Here is a 12,864-nt window from a genome sequence, read left to right as displayed (position 1 = left end):
TGTTCGTGACTGTACCACGGAACACTTTACATATTATCACATTTGATTTATTTTATCCTTAATAGAACTATAGAAGAGCAAAATTCAAGCAGGAAGTTGTAAAGAAATATTCAATACATATTGCCAGTATTTTTTCACGTAAAAAAGCCAATACCTAAAATTTTAAAAAAATAAAATGTAAAAAGTGTTTCATGGTACAACAGTTTCCCTCTCTATAAATAAGCTAAATTCATTAGAAAGCCAGAAGTTATTGTCATAAAAACAAAACATGTTAATTTGGAGAGGACAAACTCACCAATCTATACATATGAAATGAATCTAAGATTTTTTCGAAATGGTTTCATAAGCATATACGTTTTGATAATATGTACATTGCAAAGTGAAAGTTTAGTACCCTCAAAAAGTTAGGAACAAGAGCACAAAGCCTGATATAGTTTACACGTACATGTCCGTTTGATTGTTTCACTATATCCGAAGATCACTAAAACCGAAGAGATTCGCACCAGCCATGCATTTATTTCAATATCGTCGGAAAGGGCACTGCTACTGAAAAAAAAATAGTAGAAGAGAGTTAGAATACCCCCCCTTTCCATGTTGCAAGTGGAAGCGGGTTTTTAAATTTGATTAAGCTAGATACGATCTGTAAAAAATATGATGATTGATGAATAAGTATCTACAGAATCCCATGTACGTATTCCTTACGGACAAAACTTCAACTTCAAGTTACGACAAATCAAATGGAAGTTTCGACTTTTCCCAACACAAACGAAATTCTCAACCTGTCCTCTTTCCCTTCATGTGTTTTTCTACGCATCGGAAGTTGGATGTTCCCAAGAGTACAAGTAAAACAATACTCCCATAAGCGTAATACTAAGTCTCCCCCCACCCTTCTCCTCCAACCATCCAGCATACAGACCTCTCTTTCTCCAGCTCGCCGCGGGGGAGCAGCAGTTTAGGGTCCTCGCGTCTGGCTGACATGGAAACTGTTACTCGTGCCCTTAATCTGAACTGAACTTTGTAGTGACAGGATAAATGAAAGATCAAAGACAGAAGAGTTTGACTGGCACAAAATCTATTAACGAAACAACATCAAATACAGTGCAGTATAAAACATAAAATGTTTTTTTTTTAGTTAGGTAACGCTTACAAATGGCTGAAAGTACGTTTTGTGCTCTGGGCTGAGATAGCGCCTGAACAACTCTTATAAGATTTAGTACTAGTTATGCAATATAAATAGTATTGTCTACAAACTACAGATATGATAAGAGAGACGTTACGGGACGAAATGCCCCAAATGAACGCACTGTAGTATCTAGTTCGGCCTGAGGTTATGTCAGCCCGTAGATACGCAACCAAGACGGTCCTAAATTAAAAGACGATAGTATAGCCACAGACCAATGTATACATTGGTCTATGGCATAACTATGCAGCTCTTCGTAACCGATCAGGCCAGATGCTGAGACGTGGGGAGCATCAAAGATCATGGCAAGGATAAGATACCTCGACTATCGTCTATATCGCATAAATCGTAGCGTATTACGTGTGCAGTGCTGCCACCTCTTATCAGGCGCGAAACTACTTCACAGCGTACTCAGTACACGTATGGAAGATTGTTTCAATTATAAACACCAGGCATTGCCTCATCTCGTATGCCTTTTGTGCTGTATATATTATCTAACGTTCTCTGTCCGCTTCACATCGCAATCGGAATGTTAAGAGGAAATGCTTCCGTGTAAAGTATTGTCTACTATAAAAAATGCTATACGATTCTTGGAAGGATTTATCCTAGCAAAAATGCCAAGGGAAATGCTTCAGTCTAAAATAGGCCTAAGATAGAGACATCTGTTGGGCTGCTGCTAAACTAATAGGAAGTTACATACGATGCTTCTCAAGGCCCGTTGAGGCGTCTTGTTCTCTGCAGTCTTTGGGGAGCACTGTCACAATAATCCCATTCTGGTACATGAGCTCTCGAGTTGCTCTAAAACATGAACTTATTCCGAACAGCAAGCAGGGTTCTCCACTTTTGTTTGAGAAGAGAAAACCTCTGTTGCCATGGTGACGTTTCCGACGTTGGCTAAGTGCTTTAGCCACTCGTTACGCCTACGCCGACGAAACCATACTTGTGGACTAAAGTGGAGCGATTTTAGGACAGATCCACGGCATGCAAGGGCAGAAAGGACGTGGGGAAATCTGATAGACGCTCTGCTGTGACCACACTCGACGTATCTGCTTGATCGACAGTCTCTTCTACTTCCACTTTTATTGCCTTTCAGGAAACTCCCAACAACCTTCGTAAGAGTAGTCAAAATTAATGGTCGCGAGTTGCAAAATGCGTCTGGAATTTCTAGTTTGGTGCCATCAGACTAAAGCCCCTATCACACGGAACTGGATTTCTAGTAGGAATGCCCTAGTTGGCGCTGAACTAACTTTCTAGGTAGCAATCATGGCCGCCTGGCTGACTGCTTGACTGGTTTGGAGGAATAGGACATGTTCTAATTGCTACTTGCTTTCCTCGATTGGATTCTGTGGAACAGACAATCAGAGCAAAGTTTCGCCACATGAAGATAATCTGTGAGTGTGCAAAGGAGCGCTTTTGTCTGTGGTACAGCGCCTTGAATAACGTAGTGTGGAAAACGACCCAAGAAACTGGTTCCCCGAGACGATGACAAGTAGATGGCAGTGCAATCGACCCAGGTGCTAATTTTGTAAGTAATGCGGCTTAGTTAGTTTTTGGAATATATTGTGTAGATTTTTTCCTCTAGAAAGGCGGTAAGTGAATTGATGGAAACAGTTATATTTGTGGAGTGATTTGCAGTCACGAAATGGCATTAATTTGGAAAGAAAAGTAAAATAAAATTAATAAATAAATAGCATGCGTAACACAAGAAGAAACATCGCAATGTGATTCCGGACGTCAGGTCTTGGCCTGTGTATTAGAGTTTATTTTTCTATCTTATTAGAATGGGCTATATATAGTATCCTGAGAGATATTTCATACCGAGGCGACAAACCACAAATGTCGCTTGAAAGCGAGCAGTCGGAAATCAATGCAGCCTTTCGAACCGTAGGGACAAAAGCTCTGACTGCACCTTTCCTCCAGGAGATTTTACACCAAAGCGGCACGCGACAAACGATACGAGGATTTCACACCAAAGCGACACGAGTCATTCGGTCCAAGGCAACTTTCATACCGAAGTGACACATGTTGCTTGGAAAGGAGCCAATCAAGAGCAACATTTCACATCGTAGCGGCATGACGGGAAGCACAGGCCAGCTTTCGGTTGGTGAAATCCTCAACCGATATGTGTCGCGTGCCGCTTGTCGCTTTGGTGCGCAATCTCACTAAAGCAAGACACTCATTGCATCGCGTATGCACGAACAACAAACCACGGCAACATGTTGCAAGCTATTGAGGGAATGGCCCAGTTTGAGCGACGCAGAAGCGGCACGTGTGGCTTATCGTGTCGCCTAGATCTGTCGTTGTAATGTGCGGTTTATCGTGTCGCCTATCTGTTGTTCGCAAGCAACGCTTGCTAATAGACTGAAGGCACCATGTCGCTTGTCACTTAGTTGGGAACTCCCCCTGTAGCGTGTCGCTTCGGTCTCAGCACCCTTCCTTTAAGGAGCTTTCCGACCGAAGTAACAAGTAGCACGCGAATACGCCATATGAACGTGTCGTTTGCTGTTTGGACCCTCATGTGCAATGAATGCTATTTTACAGTCTGGAAGTGTGTGTCACTAGTGTGACAGTGTGAACATCCCGTGTCGCTTGTCCCGTTGGTTTGAAAGTTGCCTTACACTCATGTCGATGGCACTAAGAAAGTTTTGTGGGGTTCCCCTTGTCGTTTCATGCAATCATCATCATCATCATCGCCGCGATTAGTTTAAAGCGGAAGAAAAGAGACAGTAAATATCAAAAATACAAATGCTTCAGTGTGTATATCTTTAAAAGAAATGATGATGATAATAATAATGAACCTAATTCATACACAAAAATTTAGTTGCCAAGACCATTCCACGCGTATTTTTTCTCCCGTATTATTATAACGAAAGTATGACGATAACAGGACGTGGTCGACTGTCTAGAATGTTCGTTAATATCTCTGCGACCATTGTACCAAATATCATAGCAATTAGCACATTCATAGAAATGCTTCATGTAAAAGAATCAGACGTTGCAGCGAAAACTCCATTTACTTCCATTATAAGCAGTCGAACACCAAGCACCGGGGTTAACACCAGCGCCTCTAGCGGATCATTTTCAAGTGGAACCAGCCAGAGAGCGCAGAAGCATGCCGTTTTCCACACTACGTTATTCTAGGCGCTGTAGTCTGTGGCTTCCGAATGTTACTCCAGCAATGTATAACGCATACAGCATGAAAGGCGCGTTGAGTTACACCATCTATGCTGAGTGCACGGTGTTTACATTTGAAACTAAAATATTCTTCCATACGCGTACAGTACGTTGTAAAGTATGTATTTAAGCAGCGCCATTGTTTTGTACCTAATAAAAGTTTTATACGAAACGTTCTTCCTCTCGGCTGAATGGTTATCGGCTTTTAAAAATGTGAAGTGATACATTGGGTGCGTTCCGAAAGTCTTAACGAAACGAACGAATCGAACGAAAATAACTGGGCTCGTGAATCTGGTGAAACCAGTTATTTTACAGACTTATGGGACACTAGACGAAAGCGCAGGCGCAGCGTTTTGTTTATAGAAATTTTCCGCATGGCGTCCAGCGGAAGGCATTTCCTTCTGACAGAAGTAAACTCTACTGCGGATACTGTTAATCATTTTAATCACATTGTAAGAACAGTTGAGGCACACTCACCTTGTGCATGTTGTTTCATATCACTCTCTGTTAAAATTATAATACAATTCCCGAACTAGTGCATCATGCACCCGCGGTGTCTGCAGGCAGCAGACGATACTCACGGAAAAAACCAGCCTCCTGGCCCGTGCGTTTGGTGAATCTCGTTCTTGCACGAGACGCACGGAATGCGACTTTTGGGACAGCATAATGAACCTCACGAAACGCACGGATGCACTTATGGAACGGCCAGTTGCCATAACTCATTTAACGCGTTAAACTCGTGCGACTTTCGGAACGGGCCCATTGTTTACATCTCACGCGGCCGCCATTACAACTTCCCCCTCGTATGGGAAGAAAAGTCTATCGACAAATACGATGATAAGTATCGCGTGAGGCGAAAACTAACAAATTGGTAGCCAGTCCAGCGCCAACTAGGGCGTACCCAGTAGCGAAGCGTAGTCTTACGAAGGAGGCAAGCAATGTTTCAGTACAACAAAACATGTAGTACAATGGCACGCCAAGAGGGGGATTAAAGGTTTATAGCCTCATAGGCCCGGTCGCTGGATTTGTCAAAATATCATAATAAAGTGACGGTTCTAAAAATAAACCATATGATCCTCAAACGTCACATTTACTTTCGAAATTCCAGGTAACGTTATTCGTATGGTAGTAAACGTCTTACATATGCGAACTTTCCGCATACGACTAAAGGGGTACGTATTTTCTTATTTATATATTAGTACTTTTATTTGTTCATAATTTTTTAATGTGGACAAACGGTGACCAAACGGATTTAGGTAAAACAACTCATTTATTTAATTTACACTGCGTGATTGTAATTTAGGATTTGTGGGCACCCTAAAAATCGCATTCGGAGTCAAACATTAAAATAAAAAGTTAAACACAAACTTTAAAAAATCCATTTCAAACAAAAGAAACACATGCATAGACGATGTACTCACCACAAAGAATTCCAAACTCCTTTGCATATATAGGAAATTTCCCGCTATCGAACAATTCAACAAATCTTAGGGCTTCAAGGTTCTCAAAACGTGAAGACACTCCCATGCTCTTTCCACAACTGGAAAGCATCCACGCAAGATCACTTGGGAAATCTCTGAAACGACCGAAAGTGATACCAACCTATTTCCTTCATTTTAACCCTCATGGGAAGGAAAGATACTATATCAGTATGGAGATAGAAATTAAGTGGTGGAATCAGAATCATTACAGCAGAAAGAGTATATACATAATATTTAAGTAATAAAGTGTCATACAGAGGCGGGGCCGGGGCCGGATAGGGGTTGCCCCCCCTTTGGCCCAGTATTCCTAAGAAAAGGAAAGTCAAAGGCAGGAAAAGATGACAAAATGAGGAGACTACTACAAAAAATCCTGGGAGCACCACTCGTGTCATAATAATAAAACTTAAAACATGTTCTTGTGTTCATAATGTGTACAATGTATACGATTTAATTGTGCTGTGTAAATATCAGTAGAGTTCTTTTTAGATAGCTTTATTTTCACCCCAAGTTTTATTCAAAAGCAGTCAATTTATTGAATGTGGTTGTAAAATTTGTGAAACAGCTCACTTGAATTACTGTGTAAATAACTTGGCAGTTGCAAACACTGGTGCGGTCAACACTTTTGACGTAATTTGAGCTGGACCGAGCCGGACACAGGGTGCAGACCAAGGTCCGTCGAATCTTCCCTCCCTCCCTGGGGAAACTCTTCACGGGGGTGCAGACATTTCACTTCCTGAAACACAAACCCCCGCCCTTTACCATCTCGCCCGAACTCCCAATATCCATTTTTTTACGCGTTTTACAATTCGCGAAATCTAAAATAAATTGTAATATAAAATGATATATATATATGGAATTTAGAACAATGATAATAACTTATTTTAGTTATTTTATGACTAAGAAATATTTTTATATTCGCGATCTTATTTACGTGTTCATGAAGACAAATATTCTTTACTCCTAGTTTTTGGTGGCAATACTATATCCTTCTGCTTTCGGTTGAGCTCGGCTATTTTCGGGAATAACGCAAGCTCAGCAAGCAGAGCTTTTGGTATAAGCGTTGTGGACGGGTTCCACTCGAATTTCAAGCTTCGCCATGTGACTCCTTCGGGTGCGTTATTTTCCCGCAGAGCAGCCGCAAGCATTGAGGCTGGTGCTTGCTACAGAGCTGCTGAGGGAGTTTGCGGCCGTAATTTTTCGCTAAATCGAGTGCGATGGAAACGAAATAAGGCTAAAACATTAAGTACATTAAATGATATTCGAATAATGCAAGCAGTGCTTGCATTGCTTGTACTATATCTTCGCCTCTGGGCGTACCTACTGGAAATCCAGTTCCGTGTGATGCCGGCTTTAGTGGACCTCTGACCTGTTTCAGTAGTTACTATTTTTGAAAATTTCTCTCGTTTCGAAAAAATATATGTGTATAGAACAGTGGTGGTTCTTGAGAACCTCTTGCGTTAATGCGACGATTAATATGACTGATGAGCAGTTACGGCGAGGGGGGCAGTTTCCCCCCACTTTTTGCAACTTTTGTCCCCGCACTAAGCTAAACCTTATCTAACAAGAGAAAGTAAACTGTCCCTGCTGCCCCCTCCAAACGCCACTGCTGATGGACTGATAAAACGGATCTGGTCTACTGATCTACGCCATAACCAAGGTTCGAACTTGGAACCTTTGACCTCCTAGTGTGTTACGCTGACCACTACAAGGAGGTCTGCTCCCAATGAATTGGCCAGTCCTTATTCTTACTGTTTACCCCATTTACCCCACGGTGATGCCTTATGGACAATTTACCTTTTTTAAACAAAATGCTGCTTACTGAAAACTTAAAATGGTTAATAGTGATGCCCAGTTTGTACAGGTGAGTGAATACATAAAAAATTACTACACGAACATACATTTATGGAGAAGAATACAATATACATATGCACAGAGAGAATCCTCATGCATTAATAAGTATTAAGTTACCTTCAAAGCAAATTAGAGTAAACTTTTTTTATGAAAACATTCCCCCAGCCCCCACCCCACTATTTTCCAATTTGTAACGAATTCAAATGTCTCTTGAATAATTGAATGCCTCCTCTTTAAGAGATTCTGGGTGTACCTCTGCCTCATGCTTCAAAGAAACTAGGGGCTCTATACAATTTCACACATATTCCAGCAACATATGTCCATCAGAAACCACTACAAAGAGCACCACTACACATATGAAAAACCTACTGCAAGATTATGAACAGCCAGATTTGCTAATATCCTTGGTAAAATGTCATTGCTTTGTTACAAAAAAAAAAAACTTTTGTTGAAAGCGATGGTGAAAAAAAGAATCTGCAATTCGAAAAACCGTGATAAAATTCCAGGTGTCCAGAATCAGATGTCAAAGAATCCGGATGTCATACAGTTGGAATTGAAATTAGTTTCCTTGGTAACCGTGGGTCCGGAAAAAAAGTTAAAACCGGTGATCAGAAAGAAAGGCTCAATTGAGCACCTAATGCTTTCACAGGGAATATTCTGCAGGGGATTAATGATCAGGGTTACGCATTTTTCATAGACTTGTGAACAGCCAATGTCACATTCGATTTGTTTTAAGCCTTTTAATAGCTCCTCAGGAGAAGAACAACAACTTCCATAGACAATCATGTTGAGAAATGGCTTGTCCCACTCAGATGGACCACCATTTGGTAAAATAGCCTTACTTTCTAGAAAGATCGAAGACTTTAAGTCTTTTAAATAGTGCCTGACCCTGTGGCCGAGTGGTTAGCACATCGCGCTGCGACGCCAAGGGTCCCGGGTTCGAATCCCGGTCGGGCTTGGTTGTTTGTGAATGTCCATTCATCACTTTCATCTCTCATCCCCATCTTCGCAAATTAGCCAAGAGACACAAAACGCGAAGTAAAATAAACTAAATCAATCAATCAATCTTTTAAATAGCGCTTCTTTAGTAACCGAGTAGCCTTTTGTAAATGGGAAAGACAATTTCCTATGTTTGAGCCAATAGAAATATAGATCATTACTGTTCTTGCAACGCATTACAATAAGACAGCATGGGACGAACGCATGCAAGCTCAAGGAAGTAAAATAGTGCTCAACATGCTCATTACTACAGGTATTATCTTAAGGCCATTGCCCATACATTCCCTTCATAAATGCAGCAACATACTGGCTCCGAATAGATTCCCTTCATAAATGCAGCAACATACTGGCTCTAAACATAAATGTTGAATTCTGTATGGCAGTGAACACCCATCAATAAAACTTGGTACACAGATTCATATTATACAGGGTGGGTCACAAAAAAGACTGTGTAGCGCCCCGGACCTGCACACAGGCCCACAACATTGCAGTTGCAGTAAACTCAGAATTGTACTTGACTGCAACATACCGGGTTCGACGTTGTGAAGGTGAACATTATTCAGTTTTACCCATGATGTTAGCTCTTCTCTAGTCGAAGATATGATGTTCTTATACACTCAGGGTTCGGGTGTGTGTGTGTGTATATATATATATATATATATATATATATATATATATATATATATATATATATATATATATGAAAGTTAGAGTCGACTTAACAAATTTATTACACTGGGGTGAAATTAGATATCGGCACAAAAACAAAGTCACAATATATCCTGATACGATTTCACTGCACTTTGTCGTTCCTGAAGTTCCAGGTTCGAATCTCCTCTGCAGGCATCTTGGAGAGGGAGGACAGGGACCATTCATTTTTTTTTTCCAGTGGGGAATAAGGGACCTTATTTTTCTTTTAGGGCATTGGGTTGCCTCTGTGCTGACATGGGGACAATAGGGCATTAATTTAACGACTCAAGGAACAATTTATTCTGCCTTCCTATTAAAGAGTAATATTACCAAGTAACTGATATTTATTATAAGCTTATAATGGATAAAGCTTAGTTAAACGTTATTTACTTTAATTAATAACTTTAATAAAGCTAAGCTAAAGACAGTAATTAAACACTGCTTATTTTTCCCTTAACGAAAATTAACTATCGATGAACATCACCCTTTGTATAATCTACCTGGTAGGCCAATAAATATTGCTATCGCTCGTATAATCTACAAGAGTAGGCCAAAAGATGAAATAATTTCTGAATCGACTGTTGTGAAATGTATAATCTACTAGTAGGCCAAAGAATACGGATACCCTTCGTATAATCTACTAGTAGACAGTCTCACCCTTCGTATAATCTACTAGTAGACAGTCTCCCAACAGTAATTATATCCACGAGCTAAACCGTAGCTTAGAACAATGCGTATGTTCTACCTGGTAGGCCGAGAAATATTGCTATCGCTCGTATAATCTACCAGAGTAGGCCACACTGTAAAAAGCCTTCTTGTAATCTTAAGCACCCATGTGCTAGCAATGCTGGACTATTTGTGGGAGCAGGCGTCGCTGTTTATATACAATTCTGAGTGCAGCGCCAGCACCTCTAGTGGATACTCGTGAACTATGAGAGCACTGCTTAACATTGAGTGCCATCTATACAGGTTAACAATGAACTATTAGAACAATAATGCTCCCTAGTGAGATATGGTAGAACTTCTTTCTCTACCAAGCACAGCAGTGAAATCCTATGCAAAAGCGATAACAAAACAGATAAGATTACACAATGCTATTCAACAATAAAAAGAATAAATGTGTAAATTTGTAACGATCTAGGGGGATCGTTGCAACTGGCATGGAGTACTGTGGCACCAGTACCACTAAATATATACTCTCTTTTATCTTTTTTGAATGTTATTTAGGGGTACATTGTATATATCTGCTGCTATTCATAAAATTTTACCCCCTCTCCCACCTTCTGCCTCTACACTGGGTGAATTATTCTTCTACTGACCCACTAAGTGCGATCTTAGGAAGCTTGGCAGTAATGGGAAGGATCAGGCATATAGCTCAGGGAGGAGGGAGGGGTCCGAACAAAGTATCTCAGAAATAATAATAGTATAATGTTTACAATTAATACACTAATGTAATTTATAGATCTATTCATAATATGAAAATTAATTAAGATCGTTATTATTATTATTTCATGATTAGGTAAAAAGATGGTTTAAGAATAGAGATTACAGTACTGCATGGTACCACCATGTGGCAATGCCCTTGTTGCCCACTCCACCAAAGAGGCCAGCACACAGTTGCATTCCAAAAACAAGCATCTAGATCTTATGCAGCACAGCTGAAATGCTAAATACAGTGGAACCCCGATTTTAAGTTCCCGGATTTTACGTTTTACTGCATTATACATTAAATCTTGATGGTCCCAACATAACAAAATGTTATAAAATTTCCCCCGATTTTACATGCTCCTGCATTTAAAGTTTTTACAGCTTGGTCCCCTGAAAAACATAAAATCAAGGTTTCACTGTCTGGATACTTACCCTATGCTTTGGCGAACCAAACTCTTAACAGCAGCTACAGAAGCTACCCTGAAAAAAAAAATACTACTTTCAAGACCAGAAAATAGGAATTATTACAATGTCATAATTTATTTATTTTTCAGAAAAACCAACCTTGAAAAACCCACCAAAAAAACACTCAAAATGTGTTGTTTTTTTTTAGAAAATGTTGTAATTTATTGCTTTAAATAATTAATTGTAAGGTTCTAGAATTGTCAACATTTTGAGAAAGCTTGTAAAATAAAAGCTTAGCCAAGCTTATAATACTCAAAATAATTAATGTGGAACAAGTCACAGTGGGTTTTTTCAGGATATTTTTCTCAAATCATGCTACAAATGGACTTTCAACAGAAATAATACGAACTTACATCCAAGAAATAAAAAAATCAAAAGGTCTAAAATATTTAGATAAAACATTGAACGAACAAAGCTTATAATTAGAGCCCGTAAGTTTGGCAAAATGCCTCTTTTTATCTACTGCATATACTGATAAAAATTTTCCGGATATACGTTTTTTATGTTGTTTCGAATGTTTTAGAAGCCTTTTCATTTTGCATATTTTGCCTATTTGAGACCCCAGTGCCTATTTTTAATTATAATTCCTTTTTTGCCTTTTTCAATGAAATTTGACAATTTTTTTAAAAAAAATATGTGTATATACATTATTTTTCTCCCAGAAAACGTTGTTGGCATTTATTTTTCTTCCGTTTATTATGTGAATAATTTTCGCCTTATTTAAGTAATATTAAACTCAGGTATGTTTCAACATTGCTGAAGGAGAAAAGTGTGAGGAAAAAGTATTTCATGCCGAGTTAATATATTGCCTTTCGGTTAACATTTCCTTGTGCATGATTGACTGCAGAAAACCTGTTGCTGAACACCTGCACATTTTCGACAGACGGTACTATTCTTCTCTGCAAGATATGTGAATAAACAAACAACCATGAGAAAAATTACTTTATATCTCAGCATGTGTCAACAGCAAAACATAAAGTGCAGCTGCTAAAATGATCGGACAGAAGAAGATATCACTAATTTCAACAGTGGGCAGTTCATCCAACAGGCAATCTCAGTTGTCTCTTGAACTGTGCAAAGCTTTCATGGAAGCAGGAATACCTTTCTGGAAAGTGGAAAACAAGTCACTGAGGAAATTCCTGGAGAAATACACTAAAGAAACGGTGCCGTCGGAATCTAAGCTGCGGAAAACATATTTAAGCGTCTGCTACGAAGAAGCTCTGCGAAGAACTCGTGCTGAAGTTGTTGGAAATATGATCTGGATTTCAATAGATGAAAGTACTAACGGTATGGGACGCTACATAGCCAACGTCATCATAGGAACTATGGAACCAACATGCGCAGAATCCTTGTCATTTCTTCTCACGTCAGAACAACTAGAGAGAGCCAATGGTTCGTCAATAGCTGTTATTCTCAAATTCCCTACTTCTGCTCTGGCCAGATGGTGTACAGTGATGCAGCTAAATATATGAAGAAGGCTGCCATAGCATTGAAAATTCTCTTCCCGAACATGCTTCATATCACATGTGTAGTTCACGCAATGCACAGAATCGCCGAAGAAGTTAGAGTGTTGCACCCAGAAATGGATAGGTTGAT

At 39.7% G+C, this 12,864-nt stretch overlaps 1 protein-coding gene across 1 annotated transcript in view; it reads right to left on the bottom strand.

The window, feature by feature from the left end:
* The window catches only part of LOC145994408 (uncharacterized), a 301,805-nt gene that overhangs the window by 279,274 nt on the left and 9,667 nt on the right, over positions 1–12,864 (bottom strand). Inside the window, exon 2 of the mRNA XM_083130533.1 lies at positions 11,236–11,283. The gene's annotated coding sequence lies outside the window, so the exon portion shown is untranslated. The remainder of the gene's footprint in view (positions 1–11,235; positions 11,284–12,864) is intronic.

This window comes from Lepisma saccharinum, chromosome 10, assembly GCF_977018435.1.
Source record: "Lepisma saccharinum chromosome 10, izLepSacc3.1, whole genome shotgun sequence".
NCBI classification, from domain to species: Eukaryota; Metazoa; Arthropoda; class Insecta; order Zygentoma; family Lepismatidae; genus Lepisma; species Lepisma saccharinum.
Note: the sequence above shows the minus strand (reverse complement) of the source record. Positions and strands in the feature narration are given on the sequence as shown.